This window comes from Lolium rigidum, chromosome 3, assembly GCF_022539505.1.
Source record: "Lolium rigidum isolate FL_2022 chromosome 3, APGP_CSIRO_Lrig_0.1, whole genome shotgun sequence".
Lineage (NCBI taxonomy): Eukaryota > Viridiplantae > Streptophyta > Magnoliopsida > Poales > Poaceae > Lolium > Lolium rigidum.
In genome coordinates this window covers 376,136,662-376,151,285 of record NC_061510.1, presented here as the reverse complement: position 1 = coordinate 376,151,285, position 14,624 = coordinate 376,136,662, and the positions used below count along the sequence as shown (strand labels likewise).

Here is a 14,624-nt window from a genome sequence, read left to right as displayed (position 1 = left end):
AGAAGCAAACACTTGTGTGAATTGTGCATTGATTCCTACATACTTGCATATTGCACTTGTTGGTATTATTTCCTATGTTGACAATTATCCATGAGATATACATGTTGGAAGTTGAAAGCAACCCTCATGAAACTTAATCTTCCATTGTGTTGCTCATCGTCTTTACTTTAAATTATTGCTTTATGAGTTAACTCTTATGCAGATCTATTGATGCTTGTCTTTGGCAATTATTCATGAAAAGTCTTTTGGCGCCGGAACCGATCGTGATCAAGATCTTCTACGCGCTTTTGCAAGCGGCAAGTGATCGTCTACCGCAGCAATAAGAGCCTACTCTTATAGGCTTTGGAATCTCTTCAAGGGTTAGTCTTGATCATCCCTCGTTGCTACCGTCTTCTAGATTGCATCTTGGCTTGGATTGCGTGTTCGCGGTAGGAAAATTTTTGTTTTCTATGCAACGTTATCCTACAGAGAAATGCGTCTTCATAGGATACCCTAAAGAAACAATTGGGTACACTTTCTATCACAAATCCGAAGGCAAAATCTTTATTGCCAAGAACGGATCCTTTCTTGAGAAGGAGTTTCTCACTAAAGAAGTGACTGGAAGGAAAGTAGAACTCGACGAGGTTATTGAACCTTCTCTCATAGGTCAGAGTAGCGCAGTGCCGGAAAATGTTCCAGTACTACACCGATAGGAGAGGAAGCAAATGATGATGATCATGAAACTTCGAACGAGGAAGCTACCGAACCTCGCAGATCGAAGAGGGAACATACCACTCCTGATTGGTATGATCCCTGTCTAAATGTCATGATTGTGGATAACAATGATGAAGACCCTGCGACGTATGAAGAAGCAATGATGACCCCAGATTCCAACAAATGGAAAGAAGCCATGAAATCCGAAAAGGAATCCATGTATGATAACCAAGTATGGACTTTGGTAGACTTACCTGATATATAGCCGCAAGGCTGTCGAGAATAAATGGATCTTCAAGAGAAAAACAGATGCTGATGATAATATTACTGTCTATAAAGCTCGACTTGTCGCGAAGGGGTGATACGTCTCAAACGTATCCATAATTTATTATGTTCCATGCTACTTTTATGACAATACTCACATGTTTTATACACACTTTACATCATTATTATGCATTTTCCGGCACTAACCTATTGACAAGATGCCGAAGAGCCAGTTGTTGTTTTCTGCTGTTTTTGGTTTCAGAAATCCTACAAAGGAAATATTCTCGGAATTGGACGAAATCAACGCCCAGGGTCTTATTTTTCCACGGAGCTTCCAGAAGACCGAAGAGCATACGAAGTGGGGCGACGAGGCGCCCAAACCACAGGGTCGCGCGGCCAGGGTGGGGCCCGCACCGCCCTATGGTGTGGGGCCCTCGTGCCTCCACCGATGCTGCCCTTCCGCCTACTTAAACTCTCCGTCGCGAAAACCCTATTACCGAGAGCCACGATACGGAAATAGTTCCAGAGACGCCGTCGCCGCCAATCCCATCTCGGGGGATTCAGGAGATCGCCTCCGGCACCCTGCCGGAGAGGGGAATCATCTCCCGGAGGACTCTTCATCACCATGATCGCCTCCGGACTGATGTGTGAGTAGTTCATCTTTGGAATATGGGTCCATAGCAGTAGCTAGATGGTTGTCTTCTCCTCTTGTGCTATCATGTTAGATCTTGTGAGCTGCCTATCATGATCAAGATCATCTATTTGTAATGCTACATGTTGTGTTTGTTGGGATCCGATGAATATGGAATAATATATCAAGTTGATTATTGATCTATCATATATGTGTTGTTTATGTTCTTGCATGCTCTCCGTTGCTAGTAGAGGCTCTGGCCAAGTTGATACTTGTAACTCCAAGAGGGAGTATTTATGCTCGATAGTGGGTTCATGCCTCCATTGAATCCGGGACCGTGACAGAAAGTTCTAAGGTTGTGGATGTCTTGTTGCCACTAGGGATAAAACATCAATGCTTTGTCTAAGGATATTTGTGTTGATTACATTACGCACCATACTTAATGCAATTGTCCGTTGTTTGCAACTTAATACTTGGAAGGGGTGCGGATGCTAACTTCGAAGGTGGACTTTTTAGGCATAGATGCATGTTGGATAGCGGTCTATGTACTTTGTCGTAATGCCTCGATTAAATCTCATAGTAGTCATCGTGATATGTATGTGCATTATTATGCCTTCTCTATTTGTCAATTGCCCAAGCTGTAATTTGTTCACCCAACATGCTATTTATCTTATTGGAGAGACACCACTAGTGAACTGTGGACCCCGGTCCATTCTTTTACATCTGAAATACAATCTACTGCAAACTCTGTTCTCTACTGTTCTTCGCAAACAAACATCATTTTCCACACCATACGTTTAATCCTTTATTTACAGCAAGCCGGTGAGATTGACAACCTCAATGTTAAGTTGGGGCAAAGTATTGTGATTGTGTTGTGCAGGTTCCACGTTGGCGCCGGAATCCCTGGTGTTGCGCCGCACTACACTCCGTCACCAACAACCTTCATGTGGCCCTTGACTCCCTACTTGGTTCGATAACCTTGGTTTCTATGCGAGGAAAACTTGCTGCTTCGTACGCATCACACCTTCCTCTTGGGGTTCCCAACAGACGTGTGTCAACTACACGCCAGCAAGCTATTTTCTGGCGCCGTTGCCGGGGAGATCAAGACACGCTGCAAGGGGAGTCTCCCACATCCAATCTTTTTACTTTGTTTTTGTCTTGCTTTACTTTATTTTATTTGCTGCTTTGTTTGCTCTCTATATCAAAAATACAAAAAAAAAATTAGTTACTAGCTTTACTTTACTTACTGTCTTGTTTGCATTCTCTATATCAAAAACACAAAAAAATTAGTTACTTGCATTTACTTTATTTAGTTTGCTTTATTTACTACTGCTAAAATGGGTACTCCTGAGAATACTAAGTTGTGTGATTTCACTAGCACAAATAATAATGATTTCCTATGCACACCTATTGCTCCACTCGCTACTACGGCGAGAATTTTATGAAATTAAACCTGCTTTACTAAATCTTGTTATGAGAGAGCAATTTTACGGTGTTAGTTACGATGATGTTGCTGCCCATCTTAATAATTTTGTTGAACTTTGTGAAATGCAAAAGTATAAGGATGTAGATGGTGACATTATAAAATTAAAATTGTTTCCTTTCTCCTTAAGAGGAAGTGCTAAAGATTGGTTGCTATCTTTGCCTAAGAATAGTATTGATTCATGGACTAAATGTAAGGATGCTTTCATTGGTAGATATTATCCTCCTGCTAAAATTATATCTTTGAGAAGTAGCGTAATGAATTTAAGCAATTGGATAATGAGCATGTTGCCCAAGCATGGGAAAGAATGAAATATTTGGTGAAGAATGGCCCTACCCATGGACTAACTACTTGGATGATCATCCAAACCTTTTATGCAGGATTGAATTTTTCTTCGCGGAACCTATTGGATTCAGCTGCTGGAGGTACTTTTATGTCCATCACCTTAGGCGCCGCAACAAAGCTTCTTGATGATATGATGGTCAATTACTCTGAATGACACACTGAAAGGACTCCACAAGGTAAGAAGGTAAATTCCGTTGAAGAAACCTCCTCCTTGAATGATAAGATTGATGTTATTATGTCTATGCTTGTTAATGGTAGATCTAATGTTGATCCTAATAATGTTCCTCTAACTTCATTGGTTGCTCAAGAAGAACATGTTGATGTGAACTTCATTAAAAATAGTAATTTCAACAACAATGCTTATAGGAATAATTCTGGTAACAACTATAGGCCATATCCTTCTAATAATGGTAATGGTTATGGTAATTCTTACAACAATAATAGGAGTGTACCCCTGGTCTTGAAGCCATGCTTAAAGAATTTATTAGTACACAAGCTGCTTTTAACAAATGCGTTGAAGAAAAGCTTGGTAAAATTGATGTTCTTGCTTCTAAGGTTGATAGTCTTGCTGCTGATGTTGATCTTTTAAAATTGAAAGTTATGCCTTATGAAGATAAAGATATTAAGTCATTTGCTACAGCAAACGCTATCCAAGTTCGAATTAATGAGAATATTAGATTGATGGCTGAATTGCATGCTAGGTGGGAAAGAGAAGAAAAACTAGCTAAAGAGAATAATGTAGCTAAAGTTTGGACTATTACCACCACTAGTAATGTTGATGCTTCACATGTTTCTAAACCTCCCACTATCAATGGTAAAGTAATTGATGTTGGCAATGTTTCTACTCCTAGTGCAAAGCGTGCAAAACTGCCTGAAACTGCTAAAAGTGCTGAAACTATTTGTGATAAAACTGCTGAAACTTTTCAAAATATTGGGGACAATGATCCCATTGCTTTATATCATAATGGTTTTGATTTTGATGATTGTCATATCTCTGAAGTTATTAAGTTCTACAAAAACTTGCTAGAAGTCCTAATGCTAGTGCTATAACTTTGGCCTTTACAAAACATATTACAAATGCTCTCATAAAAGCTAGAGAAGAGAAACTAAAACTTGAAACTTCTATTCCTAGGAAGTTAGAAGATGGTTGGGAGCCCATCATTAAGATGAAGGTCAATGATTTTGATTGTAATGCTTTATGTGATCTTGGTGCAAGTATTTCTATTATGCCTAAGAAAATCTATGATATGCTTGACTTGCCACCATTGAAAAATTGTTATTTGGATGTTAATCTTGCTGATAATTCTATGAAGAAACCTTTGGGGAGGATTGATAATATTCACATTATGGTTAACAATAACCTTGTCCCCGTTGATTTTGTTGTCTTGGATATTGAATGCAATGCATCTTGTCCCATTATTTTGGGAAGACCTTTTCTTCGAACGGTTGGTGCTATTATTGATATGAAGGAAGGGAATATTAAATATCAATTTCCTCTCAAGGAAGGTATGGAACACTTCCCTAGAAAGAGAATGAAGTTACCTTATGATTCTATTATTAGAACAAATTACAATGTTAATGCTTCATCTTTCGATAATACTTGATTCACACTTTATGCGCCTAGCTGAAAGGCGTTAAAGAAAAACGCTTATGGGAGACAACCCATTATTTTTTACTTCTGCACTTTTATTTTATATTTGAGTCTTGGATGTTGTTACTAATGTAGAAACCTCTCTTTATCTTTATTTTATTGCATTATTGTGCCAAGTAAAGTCTTTGATAGTAAGGTTGATACTAGAATTGGATTACTGCGCAGAAACAGATTTCTTGCTGTCACGAAATTTAGCAGCCCCGTCTGTAGGTAACCCAGAAAAATCTGCCAATTTACGTGCGTGATCCTCAGATATGTACACAACTTCCATTCAATTTGAGCTTTTTCATCTGAGCAAGTTAAGTGCCCCTGAAAAATCCGTCTTTACGGACTGTTCTGTTTTGACAGATTCTGCCTTTTATTTCGCATCGCCTGTTTTGCTATGTTGATGGATTTCTTTATTCCATTAACTTTCAGTAGCCTTGTGCAATGTCCAGAAGTGTTAAGAATGATTATGTCACCTCTGAATATGTGAATTTTCGATTATGCACTAACCCTCTAATGAGTTTGTTTTGAGTTTGGTGTGGAGGAAGTTTTCAAGGGTCAAGAGAGGAGGATGATACAATATGATCAAGAAGAGTGAAAAGTCTAAGCTTGGGGATGCCCCCGTGGTTCATCCCTGCATATTTCAAGAAGACTCAAGCATCTAAGCTTGGGGATGCACAAGGCATCCCTTCTTCATCGACAACTTATCAGGTCACCTCTAGTGAAACTATATTTTTATTCCGTCACATCTTATGTGCTTTACTCGGAGCGTCTGTATGTTTTTATTTTTGTTTTTGTTTGAATAAAATCGGATCCTAGCATTCCTTGTGTGGGAGAGAGACTAGCATTCCTTGTGTGGGAGAGAGACACGCTCCGCTCGTTCATATGAACACTGGTGTTCTTAGCTTTACTTTTAATGTTCATGGCGAAGGTTGAAACTGCTTCGTTCATCGTTATTTGGTTGGAAACAGAAAATGTTTCACGTGGTAATTGATATAATGTCTTGAATAATTTGATACTTGGCAATTGTTGTGCTCAAATAGATCATGTTTAAGCTCTTGCATCATGTACTTTGTACCCATTAATGAAGAACTACCATAGAGCTTGTTGAAATTTGGTTTGCATGATTGGTCTCTCTAAAGTCTAGATATTTTCTGGTTAAGGTGTTTGAACAACAAGGAGACAGTGTAGAGTCTTATAATGCTTGCAATACATACACTATATAAAAGTTAAACGATTTAGCGTTTCCTGGTTGATCGGGGCATGATCAGGGCACTGTAGATGGACAAATTATCTCTTCCTTCCTTGAGCCGTTGCTGGACACGTACTCTCCTATTCCATGGCCCAATTAATTTACTTGACCGGTTATAATTTTTTTTGATAGATGGACAACCGGTTACCGGCTGTAGATCTAACAGGCCAGTTTGATCGCCTTGTGTTGCCACGTACCTTGCCAGTTTTGGTCAAAGCGGTGCCACGATCTCCACTTTGCCCCAACCTCTCCCTTCTTCTCTCTTCGGATGTCACATCTATTGCAGCCGCCATCATCCTCCCCTTCTCATGGGCAATCGCCGCCGTTGCCCTCCTACCACAGGTGTGGTTCCCCACGTCGTCGGCCGTCCCCAGATACCGACGCCTCATGTTGCTTCCGCATGATTCGAGGCAGCCAGATTGGAGTGGTGGTTGTGCCTCGCCGGCATGGTTCCCGCAGTGTGTCGGCGTGTTCGGCGAGGTAAAGCTCCGTCCCGGTGTCTGGCTCCGGCGAGCACGAGTGGTGGGCGGCACGCCGAGCAAGGTCCAGTGGTCGCCTCTGCTCCTCTAGCCGGCGTCCACCCCCTCTCATGTCGCCCCTACCGTCATCCATGGTTTTCAGCGGCATCATGCCTCTCCAGGGAGCCTTCCTTGCCGCTCTTCAGCAATTTCCCGTGCTGAGTCGCCACATCCCGGCGTCTCCGTCATGCCGGGAGGATTTGGGGATAGGGGCTGCGGAGGTAAGGCTCGCCATTGGTTGGGATGCCTGCTGCCCCAGCGTGATGGCTAGCAACCTGGCTCGGTTGCTAGCTTTTTATCCTCCCTCCAGATAGCCTGCTCTCAATTGAAGCACAGGGCCCTGCAAAAATAGATTACAATAACCATCCGTCTCTTCTTTTTATGCATCATTTAAAGTCCAACTATAATGCAAAATTGATGCGGCGTTTGTTTTTTACATTGTTGCTTCTGCAGGTTCTAAAAGTTGCCTTCATGGATGTGTGACTTTCCAGTTCTCAGGTAACTACAAAGTTTGGTGTGATCAGTACCACATGATGATTTGGTTTGTTTCATTGTTGTGCGTCTTTGAGGCAAGCACTTACATTTGATTTTGTAATTCTGAAGATGGATGGGGCAGACCAACATGATCCACCAGGGCATCCCTGCTGGTGCCGTGGGAGAGGCCAGATTTCCAGGTTGTTGGTCCAGTAGATCGCTCCGGAGGACAGGCCAGAATTCAGAAAGAGGTACTTCCGAGTTTCGATGAGGGCCAGGATCGATTTCTAGAGCTATGCATCATATTTATTGGATTTTTTATTCTTCCTTCAGTTTGTGCAGTCAAATTTAAGAAACGGCTACTTATGTAGCAATCAACACACATGCTACCTCTAAGGGAGTATCACTGACCTATATTTTTATGCAAATCTGAATAAAACGTATGCTTTCCCTTTATCTAAAATAATCTCACAACTGTGCTGAAAATAAAATGGTGTTAGTGCATTATTGTGGTTGGATCATATGTACCTAATAACAGTATTGGTGTAGTGAAGAGACGAACTTTAGTTATAATCTAGCTTACTAGGTACTTACTTTTTTTTCTCTCAAAATCGACCTCTGCATATCCTAATATGCCATTTGGTATATTTTTTTTACCAATATTATGTTATCCAAACTTAATTTTCCATGTTAGCCATAAACCTAGCCATCTGTCTTTCAGTGACTGATACACATTTTCACCTTTAAAGTGTGGACAGGGGCCAGTGTGTTCCTGCGTTTTTGAGGTAGGTTTCCATCTGATGTGATCAACCAATCATTGCATCTTATTCAGAGAGGTCTATCAATTAGTATGGTACTGTTATCTTTTCTGGTTCTTTTAATTTTGGCCACTTCATTGTTAACTCAATGTTTCCTCTTTAGATTTTCTTCTATTTTTTTTACTGATTCTCTATTAGTGCATTTCCAGATATGAAAACATGAAATCTGAGATATGAACCATGCAAACTGAAACTATGTTATGCTTACTGCTGTTTTGCTCTATATTTTTGTAGGTCCAATACTCCAAATATTATTATTCCTGAATTAGGATGATCGACCCCTCTCTGTTAAGCTATTGCATAACCTGGCCTGATATATTTTTACATTTCATGCTGGAATTCGTACTTTTGCAGGCAGCATAGGAAATTAGAAATATTACACAACACTGAAGCATTCATAGAATGATCTAACTTAATTTAATTAGCTTACAGCATGTCCGAGGTAAAATTCATTGTTCTCATTACCATCTTTGATTTTAATTACCATGGAGTTTGTCCTCAATTTGTCTGGACGTTTTTCTTATTCAGTACAGGTGGGTATCACTGATAGTAAACACCATTGGCGCTTGGTTTTGATAACAGAAGCCATACCTTAGGTTCTGCTTCCAGAATAGTTGACATGTTACCAGATCTAGCATGCTTACTATTACTAAGTGTGTTCCTTATTGTCTCCTAATTGATAATAATTTAGGGTACAGTGGCATCCAACTTAACAAATGTATGCTTAATTAGCAAAGTAACACCTTGCAAGTTCTAATTTACCTTTGGCCTGGATCATGCACTAAATAACCCTTTGTACTACATTGTGCTCCCATTTCTTCTTAATATTTCCAAAATTTCTCAGATACGCACCATGGTCATGTATGTAGTTTAGTGAATACATATATGAGATTGATCATAAACTACGGCATGCCCACACGCGCATCACGCCGTTGCACTGCTTCTAATCGTTTCAATCAGCTTACTCTGCAATGGCTATGGTCTGTATGGAATCAGCTCTTCCTTTGCTTTTCTAATTTTTATTTATTTGTCAGGCTACCAAAGATATGCTTACGGTCTATGCTTATAAGGTGAAACAAATCCCAGCTTAGGGAGTGAAGGTTCAGCTTTTCCAGTTACCTTCTTTAGGGGGCGTATACTTGGAGGCGTGTAGTCTTTGGCAACATGGCCCGCCGAGTCCCTGTGATGGTACTGATTCTCTTCCGTTTTTTCAACATGAGTTAACAACCTCTGCTGTCAAAATTGCAAATGTTCATAAAAAGAGCTTGACAGAGAAGTACATAATTTTGGTTAGGCATGAATATCTATGTTATATTTCTTGCCACAATGGAGCTTACATGTTTTGCATACAAAATCCAGACAAAAACTCATGAGTACTTGGCTAAAAATACATTCCACACAAAAGCTAAGAAAAGAAATATTGTATTATCAGATTCGACGCAATAGATTTCTATGCCATGGTATTGATCAACTGCGATAAGTGTTCATTCTTTCTTGCTACAAAAGAAGCTATGCTTACAAAAATAAATAGTTAGCATACATGCTGATTACATTTTTAGACTAACTTGCTAATCAATATAGAGGCTATAAATATTTTTGCTACTTTCCCTTAAACAACCTTAAAAAGGAAACACAGAACCATATTTGCCTGGTTGGACAAAAAAATGCACACCTCAAGGTATTTGACACAATTACCTTGAATCCATAAAAGAAAATAGTTAAGATATATCAACAATTTATAGAGTATGCTTATAGAACTAGAGTACGGTCACAAAACTAACAAATTTATTATGATAAATTTTTGTACCTGACACTGTCAGTTTTGTTTTGGTTCGGCATATTTGGTCGTTGAGAAAAGAATTTTGCTTTAAGGGAAAGAAGCTGGATAAGCATGGACATGATCTCAAACAAGGTGGTGGCAACCATCAGAGGAAGGCCAGTGCTTTGCAAGGATGCTCACAGGAACGCGCTGCTGCTGGAAAAAATAAGGGGGGCGGGTAGTTGCGGATTGCCTAGATATGACCTATGCAAGCTTTGGATATGTTGGAGTGTTCCCCTCCTCTAGATTAGCTTTTGAGTTGTTCTCTTTGAAATGTTTACCGGATGATGTATAAGAACTATTTTTGTTGTATGTCGATGGAATCAGGGGCAGCCCCTTTTCTCTAAAAAATAAACTATCAAATATGTTTACACACCGACCTTCATAGGTTTCTTCGTAGGTTAAACATAATCCAGTTTTTCTTCTAACCTAACAATTTAGAATACACTAAGAAAACTTAGTTGTTTGGAAAGTAAATTACAGAAATGGATATGGTTGACTATGCTTCGCAAAATAATATAGTTTCAAACATTTCTAAGTTGATGTTAGTAACATCCACAAAGTTCAAAAACAGCTAGGAAAAGTAAGTTGATCTAGCATAGAGACAGTATGTAATTAACATGAATTACTGAGTATGTACATATTTACAAAACTGGAACTCTACATCTGCATGCATATAATTCAGAATGCAACATCTTGGATATTAGTTTATGAGAGAAATATGATAATTAGCATGCAACATTTTGGAACATATTCAACTTTTATTTTGAGAAAAAAAAACCCGTATCCACCTTCCAACTGAAAACTTCGTAGTGCTGCCTGTTCATTCATATTAAAGTTTCAGAGGCTTAACATGCCATGTTATGTTTTCAGATAGTTATAACTTATAAGAAAGAAATTTCAGAAATCAAGTAGCTTATTTAATTTTTCAAGTAGAGTACTTAGAAGCAACCAAATCATACAATAAGTTGATCGCTACAAACAAGTGGCACCTACAGCTTAACATCCAGAAATTGCAAGTAAAGAGAATTCCAGATCAACACATTTGACCAACAACAAAACTAGATCAAGTACATAATGGAGAAGGCAAAGGTGCAGGACGGGATACGTACCAACAAATCTTCTCTTCCTCACTCCATGTGACGGGTACTTCTGCGTCAATCCCAGCTCGAGACTGAGGGGACAGTCGTGGCCATGCCCACTCTACGCCAAACTTCCGCCGAGCAGCGACGGGATGATCAACTGTGGTGGATCAACATCTGGCGCTCCGCGACCTCGCTGGTTGCGTGACCGCCTTCCTTGGAGCGAAGGCTGTAGGAAGCCAATCGCTGACGGAATCAGAGCCGTGCTCATGTTAGGTTTGACGCAACGTCGCAACGGGCCGCAAGGAGGAAACACAGCTGCAGGATGCCGGCAGAGCGGGTCGGGGAGAGCGCCGATGAGCAGCCAGCTGCACCAATTTGGGGAGGACGGCATCAAATTGGGCATGATTTACTGCAAGGCTCGATAGAGAAGAGAAAAGGAAAATGATCTGATTCCCCCGGGGGATGAGGCGCTAGCAACCTCCTGATCGCGCGTCATTCGATCAATCGCATCGTGCGGATAAAAAGACTCCCACGTCCTCTCCTCTAGCGGTCCCACGGGAACCAACCTCCACCGCAACTTGACGAGAAAAACGTGTGGACGATAGCTGGCTTATCTCTACTCCCTCGTTCCTCACCACAGCCTGCTCGATGCGTCGCCGCATGCTCCCATGACCGGCGACACTGCACAACTCCCTCCTCGCCGACTGCCAGTGCGCCCTCCCCACCGACGGCCATCGCGCAATCCCCGCCGATGGCCATCGTGCCTTCCCGCTACCATCTGCGCCACCATCCAGCGCGGCCATGGCTCCCCGCCGCTGGCCAGCACGCCATGGCTCCCCGCCGCCGTCCAGCACGCCATGGCTCCGTGCTGCCGCGCCGCCGAGCGAAGGAGGCCGGCCAGGGAGCCTCTCGCATGAGCTCCGGCCGCGTGCCCCCCCCCCCCCCACACGCGCCGCCGCCTCCCTCGTGCGTTCGCCGCCTGCGGGTATGGCGGTGCAGCTAGGGGCATGGCGTTCGACGGCCGGGCTCCGGTGATGGGCGCAACAGTTGATGCTGCTACCTTGGGCGATCAGGTTTGCTACCGGCGGAGGCTGGCATTGCTACCTTAGGTGTTCATAGTTGCTACCGCCTCTCTATGGATTTGAAGCCGTCTTCCAAGGAGGCCGTCGCCTTGGTGCACCGGCTGGAAGAACCTGTTTACGCCCGACCTGCTTGCCGACGAACGCGTACTCGCGCGTATGGATGCCGTCGCCGACTTGGTCGATACTGAAGCCTAGAACCTCAAGTCCTCAACCGTCTTTGGTAGTAGCAGCTTTGTTGGTAGTCTGCATGCATCGGCTGTAATTTGTCTTCTGTAGATTTGCAGTTAATTACATTGAACAGGAAATCTACAGAAATTAGGCTGTGTGATACAGATGTAGGTAATATATAACTTGTGGCGGCAGTTGCTTCAATCGGCGGTGGCGGCAGCTGATGCTGCTCCAATCGGCGTCGCCGGCGACTGCTCCAATCGGCGTCGCGGCTGCTACAGTAGGCGTCGGTGTCTGCTACAGAGGTCGTCGGCGTCTGCTACTTTGGGCGGTAGTGGCTGCTACACAGGCGGCGTTTTACTACAAGCGCCGACGAATATTGGTACAAGCGGCACCGGCTGTTGCCGCAAACGCCGGTGGCGGTTGCTACCGAGTTCCGCCGTGCTGCAAGGAGGCCGTCGAGACCAACGGCGGTGCTACCACAAGGCGGCGATGAAGCTACAAGTCCAGGAGGCGCTGCTGCATGCGAGGGATAGTGGTGCTGCTGGCGCGGGGAGCGGCGCTGTCGGAGCGAGCAGCGTTCGGGCGACGGCTGCAAGACGGACTAGACATCGACGACGTGCTGCAAGGTCGTGCGTTGCTGCCGACGGAGGCCGGCGTTGCTACCTTTAAGGGCCAGGCGTTGACGTGCTACAGCCATGTTCCGGTCGACGACGCTGCTGTGTAGCCCAATTTTGGGATGCTACTAATGGCTCTAGTGCTATCAGCCGAGGGCGTCGATGCTACAAGCGGTCGCCGCCGATGCTACCAGCGCCGCCTCCATCTCGCGCTCCTCTGCTTCGTTAGGAGTTTTGCTGCCTTAGGTCTGCGGTGTTGCTACCTTCGGAGGTCGTTTTTGCTATTTTAAGGTGTCCGGCATTTGCTACCGGTGGAGGGTGGATTTTTGCTACCATAGGCATAGGGCGTTGCTACTAGCAGCTTGTGGCGTTGCTGTCCTGGACGGACGGAGTTGCTGCAACCTCGGACGGCGTTGCTGCCGGCTGCAGGCGATGTCTCCGTTGATGTCTTAGAGGATTTGCAGCATATGAATAAAAATATTTGCTACAATTTATTTGCGGTTTTGCTACATCTGCGTAATATGTTTGCTACGTGGTCTCCGGCGAGCCCAGCCTTTTTATTTTGTTTTCTAAACGAACCGTTTTTTGCTTCAGTCATTTGCTGCCGGGGGTGATTTTTTGCTGCCGGAGATATTTTTTTGCTACATGCAAATCTAATCGTCAAAATGGTTGATCCGACGGCTGGGGATCCGGAGGCTGGGGAATCAGATCCCCCGGGGGACGCCCAGCAGTTTCCAAGAGAAAAGGGGATGAACGAGAGAGAGAGACACGGAGCGAGTGGGATACGCGTGTGCTATGTTGTACGGAGTACTCGCGAGGTGGCTTTTGTCTTTTCCGTAACCCTGTTCAATTGTGTCATTAGTCATTACTACGTGTGAGTATTGTGTTACTTTAATTCCTGTTCTTTTTTCCCGAGATTCCAGACCCCTGCAAGGCTGCAATACACATCATGAATTCTGTATGATACCCATCCGATCTTATTTCAAAGGGATTCCATTCCAAAGGAGCTTGCCTCACCGGCTCTTTGCCTATACCTAAACCGTAAAGCCGCAGTGGCACCTCGGACTGAAACCAAGATTCGTACCTACTTCGAAATTTAAGCAACGAAAAAAAAGATTAACGAGCACAAAAATTTAATAAGCAAGGAAAAAATGTTAGCTCCCCAAAATTTAAGCAAGGAAAAAATTAGAACCCGAAATTTAAGCAATGGGAAAAATAATAGCACCACAAAATTTAAGCATGGAGAAACAATTAGCACCTAAATTTAAGAAACGAAAAAATTAGCCCTAATACATCTCATCCCATAAGATCAGTCTATATCGATTTTTTTTAGATATGTAAGAGTTAGTCCATAAATGAGAACCAACATGTGATTGAATGGTTAGGAGGGCAGTGGCACCCAGCTCACCAGAGTTTAAATCCTAGATTTGACACTTTAATGTTTCATTAAAAAGGCGAAATATTCTTCACTGGGAGGCAACGTGCCCGTCGACAACGAGGCGTCCGTGGTGACTTCGTCAATTTCAAGACCAGTCGGATCAGTTTCTTGGACCCAGTCTCTCGAAGATGTTCATAGGAGTAGGGCGTGCGTGTGTGCGTTCATAGGGGTGAGTATTTGTACGTACGTACGAGCGTCTGCATCTGTGCTGTGTATCGTAAAAAAAAGTCCACAAGTATAGAATTATTGTTAATTAGATTGGCGTTGTGGTGTAAGTATCGGACTCTATTGAATGATGTTT

The 14,624-nt window shown here is 42.9% G+C and overlaps 2 long non-coding RNA genes across 3 annotated transcripts; one reads left to right on the top strand and one right to left on the bottom strand.

The window, feature by feature from the left end:
• Positions 1-6,233: 6,233 nt before the first annotated feature.
• LOC124704347 lies at positions 6,234-11,420 on the bottom strand. The gene is made up of 3 exons (XR_007003538.1): positions 11,046-11,420; positions 9,234-9,344; positions 6,234-7,162 (listed from the first exon to the last, which is right to left on the bottom strand). It is a non-coding gene; the product is annotated as an uncharacterized LOC124704347 (long non-coding RNA).
• LOC124704346 lies at positions 6,515-10,314 on the top strand. 2 transcript variants are annotated; one of them, XR_007003537.1, is made up of 5 exons: positions 6,515-7,043; positions 7,276-7,320; positions 7,426-7,547; positions 8,046-9,302; positions 9,987-10,314. It is a non-coding gene; the product is annotated as an uncharacterized LOC124704346 (long non-coding RNA). The 2 variants fall into 2 exon arrangements; XR_007003536.1 differs by having other exon boundaries at positions 6,515-7,320.
• Positions 11,421-14,624: the final 3,204 nt, after the last annotated feature.